This window comes from Hippopotamus amphibius, chromosome X, assembly GCF_030028045.1.
Source record: "Hippopotamus amphibius kiboko isolate mHipAmp2 chromosome X, mHipAmp2.hap2, whole genome shotgun sequence".
Classification (NCBI taxonomy): domain Eukaryota; kingdom Metazoa; phylum Chordata; class Mammalia; order Artiodactyla; family Hippopotamidae; genus Hippopotamus; species Hippopotamus amphibius.
Window position 1 is genome coordinate 42,753,046 of NC_080203.1, and position 8,891 is coordinate 42,761,936.

Here is an 8,891-nt window from a genome sequence, read left to right on the forward strand (position 1 = left end):
TGCAGGACTGGAGGATCAGGGAGACGCTGCAGGAAATCTCCCTACCCACGTGGCACCCAGAGGCCCGTTGCACCCCCAGGCCTGGTCTTTGGTCCTCCAGGGACCCCTCTAGGTCTCACTGGTCCTAGGGGTGTAGAAGGAAAGCAGGGGAGAAGAGGAGAGGCAGGCAGGGGAGGGGGCCTTCTGGGATTGGAGGATCAAGGGAGGTGGAGGAAGTATTTCCCCTGCCCATTAGCTCTGGGAAGCCTGCTAGGCTCATGGACCTGGTCTTTCACACTCCAGGTCCCTCTCCAGCTGCTTGGGACCTAGGAGAGTGGGGGGCGGGGGAGGGGAGGATAGGCAGACAGGGACCCTATGAGACTGGGAGATCTGGGGAAGTGCCGCAGGCATTACCCTAGCCCAGTTGGCCTTGGGAAGCCTGTTGGGCGTCAGAGTCTGGTCTCCTGCCTTCCAGTGCCCCCTCCAGCTGTGAGGGTCCTAGGGGAATAGGAGAGAGGGGGTGAGGAAGAAGAGAACCCAAGAGGGAGGGACCCTCCGAGATTGGAGGACTAGGGGAGATGCCTAGCATTCCTCCCACCAACTCGGGCCCACGGAGCCTGCTGGGTACCTTGACCTGGTCTTTTGCCCCCAGGATCAGAGCCATTCCTGGGCCCCTCAGCCGAATTGGGCCTAAGCCCCATTCCCCACCACCCCGGGCCTTTTTTTTTCTTTTTCTTTTTTTTTCTTCCCACCTTCTCACTTAGGCTATTGCAGTTGTTTTACCTTCCAGTTGTTGCTCTATTTTAAAAAAAATTTCTTCTAACACATCTGATTGTTTTCCATTATTGTATTTTTTATCTTGCTACTGTTCTGCTGTTCTCCTACCTTTTTTCAAAATTTCTTTTCATTTTCCTGCTCCAGATGGCTTGTGGGATCTTGATTCACAAGCCCAGAGTCAGACCTGAGCTCCTGAGGTGGGAGCTCTGAGTCCAAAACATTGGACTAACAGGGAAACTCAGTTCCCAGGGAATATTCATCAGAGTGAGGTCTCCCAGAAGTTCTCACTTCAACACCAAGACCCAGCTATACTCAACAGCCTACAAACTCCAGTGCTTGAAACCTCAGGCCAAACACCCAGTGGGACAGGAACACAATCCTGCCCATCCAAAGTGGGGGGAAAATGAGACGACAAAAAATATGTCACAGATAAAGGAACAAGGTAAACAAACACAAGACCAACAAAATGAAGAGGAAATAAGAAAATTGCCTGAAAAAGAATTCAGAGTAACAATAGTAAAGATGATCCAAAATCTCAATAACAAAATACAGAAAATACAAAAAACAGTTAATAAGGACTCAGAAGAACTAAAGAGCAAACAAACAGTAATACATAACAAGATAACGGAAATTAAAAATGCTCTAGATGCTATAAACAGCAGAATGACTGAGGCAGAAGAATGAATAAGTGAGTTGGAAGATAGAATGGGGGAAATAACTGCCACAGAGCAGGAAAGAGAAGTAAGAATAAAAAGAATGGAAGACAGTCTCAGAGACCTTGGTGACAACATTAAGCACACCAACATTCGAATCATAGGCATCCCAGAAGAAGAAGAAAAAAAAGAAAGGGTCTGAGAAAATGTTTCAAGAGGTTATAGTGGAAAACTTCCCCAACATGGAAAAGGAAATAATTAATCAAGTCCAAGAAGCGCAGAGAGTCCCATACAGCATAAACCCAAGGAGAAATACAATGAGGCACCTATTAATCAAACTAACGAAAATTAAACACAAAGAAAAAATATTAAAAGCAGCAAGAGAAAAGCCACAAATAACATATAAGGGAAAACCCATAAGGATAACAGCTTATCTTTCTGCAGAAACTCTGCAGGCCAGAAGGGAGTGGCAGGATATACTGAAAGTCCTGAGAGAGAAAAACCTACAGCCAAGAATACTCTACCCAGCAAGAATCTTATTCAGATTTGACAGAGAAATCAAAAGCTTTCCAGACAAGCAAAAGTGAAGAGAATTCAGCACCACCAAACCAGCCTTACAACAACTGCTAAAGGAACTTTTCTAAGCAGGAAACACAAGAGAAGGAAAAGACCTACAAAAACAGACCCCAAACAATTAAGAAAATGGTAATAGGAACATACATGTCAATAATCACCTTAAATGTAAATGGATTCAATGCTCCAACCAAAAGACACAAACTGGTTGAATGGATACAAAAACAAGATCCTTCTATATGCTGCCTACAAGAAACCCACTTCAGACCAAGGGACACATATAGACTGAAAGTAAGGGGATGGAAAAAGATATTCCATGCAAATGGAAGTCAAAAGAAAGCTGGAGTAGCAATACTCATATCAGACAAATTAGACTTTAAAGTAAAGACCATTAAAGGAGACAAGGAAGGAAACTACATAACAATCAAGGGATCAATCCAAGAAGAAGAAATAACAATTGTAAATATCTATGCACCCAACACAGGAGCACCTCAATACATAAGGCAAATGCTAACAGCCATAAAAGGGGAAATCGACAGTAACACAATAATAATGGGAGACTTGAACACCCCACTTACATCAATGGACAGATCATCCAAACAGAAAATAAATAAGGACACACAAGCTTTAAATGACACATTAGACCATCTTGACTTAATTGATATTTATAGGACATTCCATCCAAAAGCAACAGATTACACTTTCTCTCAAGTGCACACGGAACATTCTCCAGGATAGATCACATCTTGGCTCACAAATCAAGCCTCGGTAAATTCAAAAAAATTGAAATCATATCTCTGACCACAATGCCATGAGACTAGATATTAATTACAGGAAAAAAAAACTGTAAAAAATACAAACACATGGAGACTAAACAATACGCTATTAAACAACCAAGAAATCACTAAAGAAATCAAAGAGGAAACTAAAAAATACCTAGAAACAAATGACAATAAAACACAACAACCCAAAACCTATGGGATGCAGCAAAAGCAGTTCTAAGAGGGAAGTTTACAGCAATACAGTCCTACCTCAAGAAACAAGAAAAATATTGAATAAACAACCTAACCTTACACCTAAAACAATTAGAGAAAGAACAACAACAACAACAACAAAAACCAAAAGTGAGCAGAAGGAAAGAAATCATAAAGATCAGAGCAGAAATAAATGAAAAAGAAATGAAGGAAACAATAGCAAAGATGAATAAAACTAAAAGCTGGTTCTTTGAGAAGATAAACACAATTGATAAACCACTAGCAAAACTTATCAGGAAAAAAAGGGAGAAGATGCAAATCAACAGAATTAGAAATGAAAAAGGAGAAGTAACAACGGACACCACAGAAATACAAACGATCATGAGAGACTACTACAAGCAACTATATGCCAGTAAATTGGATAACCTGGAAGAAATGGATACATTCTTAGAAAAGTACAATCCTCCAAGACTGAACCAGGAAGAAATGGAAACTATGAATAAACCAATGACAAGTACAGAAATTGAGACTGTGATTAAAAATCTCCCAACACACAAAAGCCCAGGGCCAGATGAATTCACAGGTGAATTCTATCAAACATTTCGAGAAGAGCTAACACCTATCCTTCTCAAACTCTTCCAAAATAGAACAGAAGGAGGAACACTCCCAAACTCATTCTACGAGGCCACCATCACCCTGATACCAAAACCAGGCAAAGATGTCACAAAACAAGAAAATTACAGGCCAATATCACTGATGAATATAGATGCAAAAATCCTCAACAAAATACTAGCTCACAGAATCCACCAGCACATTAAAAATATACTAAACCATGAGCAAGTGGGGTTTATCCCTGGAATGCAAGGATTCTTCAATATATGCAAATCAATCACTGTGATATACCATATTAACAAATTGAAGGATAAAAACCATATGATCATCTCAATAGATGTGGAAAAAGCTTTTGACAAAATTCAAAATTCATTTATTATAAAAACTCTCCAGAAAATGGGCATAGAAGGAATTTACCTCAGCATAATAAAAGCCATATATGAGAAACCAAAAGCCAACATCGTTCTAAATGGTGAAAAACTGAAAGCATTCCCTCTAAGAACAGGAACAAGACAAGGGTGCCCACGATCACCATTATTATTCAACATAGTTTTGGAAGCTTTAGCCACAGCAATCAGAGAAGAAAAAGAAACAAAAGGGATACAAATTGGAAAAGAAGAAGTAAAATTGTCCCCCTTTGCAGATGACATGAAAGTATACATAGAAAACCCTAAAGACTCTACCAGAAAGCTGCTAGCACTAATTGATGAATTTAGTAAAGTAGCAGGATACAAAATTAATGCATAGAAATCTCTTGCATTCCTATACACTAACAACAAAAGAGCAGAAAGAGAAATTAAGGAAACTCTCCCATTCACCATTGCAACAAAAAGAATAAAATACCTAGGAATAAACCTGCCTAAAGAGGCCAAAGACCTGTATGCAGAAAAGTATAAGACACTGATGAAAGAAATCAAAGACGATACAAACAGATGGAGGGTCACACCATGTTCTTGGATTGGAAGAATCCATATTGTGAAAATGACTATCTTACCCAAAGCAATTTACAGATTAATGCAATCCCTATCAAATTACCAACAGCATTTTTCACAGAACTGGAACAAGAAATCTTACGATTTGTATGGAAACGCAAAAGACCCCGAATAGCCAAAGCAATCTTGAGAAGGAAAGAGGGAGTTGGTGGAATTAGGCTTCCTGACTTCACACTATACTACAAGGCCACAGTGATCAAGACAGTATGGTACTGGCACAAAAGTAGAAAGGAAGATCAATGGAACAGAATAGAGAACTCAGAGGTAAACCCAAGCACATATGGTCAGCTTATCTTTGACAAAGGAGGCAAGAATATACAATGGAAAAAAGACAGCCTCTTCAATAAGTGGTGCTGGGAAAATTGGACAGCAACATGTAAAAGAATGAAGTTAGAACACTTCCTAACACCATACACAAAAATAAACTCCAAATCGATTAAAGACCTAAATGTAAGGCCAAACAGTATAAAACTCCTAGAGGAAAACATAGGCAGAACACTCTATGACCTACATCAAAGCAAGATCCTTTTTGACCCACCTCCTAGAATCATGGAAATAAAATCAAGAAGAAACAAATGGGACCTCATGAAACTTAAAAGCTTTTGCACAGCAAAAGAAACCATAAACAAGACAAGAAGACAACTCTCAGAATGGGAGAAAATACTCACCAACGAAGCAACGGACAAAAGATTAATCTCCAAAATATACAAGCAGCTCATACAGCTTCATACCAAAAAAGCAAATAACCCAATCCACAAATGGGCGGAAGACCCAAATAGACATTTCTCCAAAGAAGACATGCAGATGGCCAACAAACACATGAAAAGATGCTCAACATCACTAATCAATAGAGAAATGCAAGTCAAAGCCACAATGAGGTATCACCTCACACCGCTCAGAATGGCCATCATCAAAACCTCTAGAAACAATAAATGTTGGAGAGGGTGTGGAGAAAAGGGAACTCTCCTGCACTGTTGGTGGGAATGTAAGTTGGTACAGTCACTATGGAAAAAAGTTTGGAGGTTCCTTAAAAAACTAAAAGTAGAACTACCATATGACCCAGTAATCCCACTCCTGGGCATATACCCAAAGAAAACCATAATCTGAAAAGAAACATGTACCATAATGTTCATTGCAGCACTATTTACAATAGCCAGGACATGGAAGCAACCTAAATGCCCATCAACAGATGAATGGATAAAGAATATGTGGCCCATATATACAATGGAATATTACTCAGCTATAAAAAGGAATAAAATTGAACTATGTGTAACGAGGTAGATAGACCTAGAGTCTGTCATATAGAGTGAAGTAAGCCAGAAAGAGAAAAACAAATACTGTGTGCTAACTCATATATATGGAATCTAAAAAAAAAATGATACTGATGAACCCAGTGACAGGGCAAGAATAAGGATGCAGATGCAGAGAATGGACTGGAGAACACAGAGTTGGGGGGGCAGGGGGCAAAGGGGAAGCTGGGATGAAGTGAGAGAGTAGCATAGACATATACACACTACCAAATGTAAAATAGATAGCTAGTGGGGAGTTGCTGTATAACAAAGGGAGTTCAACTCGATGATGAGTGATGCTTTAGAGGGCCAGGACAGGGAGGGTGGGAGGGAGTCACAGGAGAGAGGGGATATGAGGATATATGTATAAATACAGCTGATTCACTTTGGTGTACCTCAAAAAGTGGTACCAGAGTGTAAAGCAATTATATTCCAATAAAGAGCTTAAAAAAAAAAAAAGAATGAAGAAGCCCCTAGGATGACTGCCAGGTTTCTGGCATGGGAGTCTCAATAGACAGTGATGTGGAATGAAGATGAAGGAGCAGGTTGGAGGCAATGATGAGTTTACTTTTTGAAACTTTGAGGTTGAGGTGTGTGGAACATACTGATGGATATATCCAACAGCTGGATAAATGGCTGGGAACTCAGGAAAGCAATCTAGTATGTAGTTTTGTGCTGTAGCAGTTGAGTTCCTGGGAGTGGATTATATCACCTATGAAGAGGAGTTGAGTACTGAGAAAGGAGCTCTGTTGTGACTTCACAGACCTTTTCCTTCTGATCACTCATGTCCACAGTTAATGGGGGTTCCACAGCTGACCCCCTTACTATGTTGCCTTGTACTCTTTCAGGCTCAGAGCATCTTACTTCATATCTTTTTGGCTTCCTTCCTAATAATTAAAAAAAATGTGTGTGGATGTAAGAACATTAGTGTTAAGATGCCTTGCAATTAAAAAATGATTCTTTTGATGATAGTAATGGTAATAAAGACCTAAAATTCAGCAAAATTTTCATCTTCTTGTTTAGAAATACCCCTGTGTTTTCGTGCATTGCACAAATGCATGAATTTCAGCCTGTGACTTTATACATGGCTCCGTAAGCCACCACCCTCCTCTTCCAATTAAACATGTTTTGTGAAAATTATTCTGTTTTTCCTTTAGCTAAAGTACAGACGTTCTCTTGTCTTATCTCTTATGGATTTTATCTTAAAAAATACCAAATTAAGGAAAACACAATCCAAAATTCTAATCTACAAGGAATAATATATATGGCGGGATTGCGAGCTTTACCTAAGGATTCCTCCCTCTCCAAAAGGCTGGTTCAAATGTAAAGTGGCTTGTTTTCTGTAAATTTAATTTACTCACAGCACTTTCATAATGTCATTATTACATCCGAACAAGAGTGTATGGCGTGGTTTCTGTGACCCTGGCAAGCCATCTCTTCTATTTTCTGCCCCAATTAGATGCATCATCAGTTTTTCAGGGAAGAAAGCCCTTCTCCTAGCCTTTGGTGAGAACACCATAAAATATGTGCTCCTGTTTTATTAATGATGATGGGCGATTATTAGGTGTCTCTGGCTCAGGGAGTGCTCCATCCAGCTAAATTCTTTAATGGTTCTCTCACCTCATGTCTTATAGGTCATCTTCCTTCTGAAATGTAACTGTTCCTTTTTCTGGTTCTCTTGGTACCTGGGCTTCATGATACAATCCATTGTGCTCCACTTAACAGCTCTAAAGTTAAAGTAACCACCCTCCATTTCCCCCAACAAAGTACTACTCTCTATAAGATGCCATTCCACGGTATCGACATTGCATCCAACCTTAATGGTGGTTCACTGAGGTGATCCCAGATTGGAGTATCTTCTATTCCTCTGTGAGCATTTCTGTACTTTTGGCCATGCTATCCCTTAGGGCATGTTGCAGCACCCAAACTTAGATCCTGGAGGGTTTGGGGTTCAACCTCACAGATACTCCAGTGGCAGAGAGCCAGCAGAGCTTCCAGCAACTGATCTAGTCATTGAATTTTCCAGAGAAGGTGCTAGAATTGCCAATGGGAAACACTCTCTTCAAGGGGAAGTGGCTGAGATCAATGGCAAAGTTATTGGATCATGTCAAAACATGTGAAAACCCTACCTCTCCAATGTTTCTGCATCCTAGAAGGAGATCAAAAGTCAAATGGAGATGCAAATCAAAAGGAAGGTGCTGGACCTTATCCACAACTCTCAAACCTCAAACTTGATGAATCAAATCTGTTTTAATGATAAGAATATAAGATGTCAATTTCAAGTTCAGTGTTCAGATAATCTGAAGGTAGAGGAGGAAGTTCATGATATCTTCTTACTGACACTAGCAGGTATCCTCATAGCCCTCCTAAGACGGTGACCTCCTCTGCTGAACACAGCTGCACATATTGCTGGCTCTCCCATGGCTGGGGGTGGTCCACACAGCCCTTTAGATGAACCCAGGAAACTTCAAGGGAGAGGGCATTTTCAGAGAGGTGGGTGACAGTGGCATGAATATCCTGCTCACATCTGGATACGGTGTCACAGTTCCGGAAAGACTTGGTGACGTGGGGCAAGCCTGCACTTGGCAGGTGCACAAACTTGGGTTTAAACCCCATTGTGACCTCACTTTCTGTGCACTCTTGGGCATATGATATACATATCAATACTTTTATCATGTTGTGTAAGTCAGCTCTGGCTGCCAGAACAAAATACCATTGACTGGGTGGCTTAAACAAGAGAACTTTATTTCTCACGGTTCTGGAGGCTGGGAAGTCCAAGATCGAGGCACAGTTAATTCAGTTTCTAGTGAGGGCTTTCTTCTTGGCTTGCAGATGGTGACCTCTCTACATGTTCATATGTTCTTTCCTCAAGTGCATGCACGTGGACAGAGATATCTCTCTCTTCCTCTTCTTATAAGCCTAGAGATCCTTTTGAATTAGGACTCCACCCTTATGACTTCATTTAAACCAATTATCTCCTAAAAGCTCTATTTCTAAATACAGTTACATTGAGGGTTAGTGCTGCAACAGATGAGTTGGGTG

At 40.4% G+C, this 8,891-nt stretch overlaps 1 pseudogene; it reads left to right on the forward strand.

The window, feature by feature from the left end:
• The first annotated feature begins 7,500 nt into the window (after positions 1 to 7,500).
• On the forward strand, positions 7,501 to 8,227 carry LOC130841417 (thyroxine-binding globulin-like; annotated as a pseudogene).
• Positions 8,228 to 8,891: the final 664 nt, after the last annotated feature.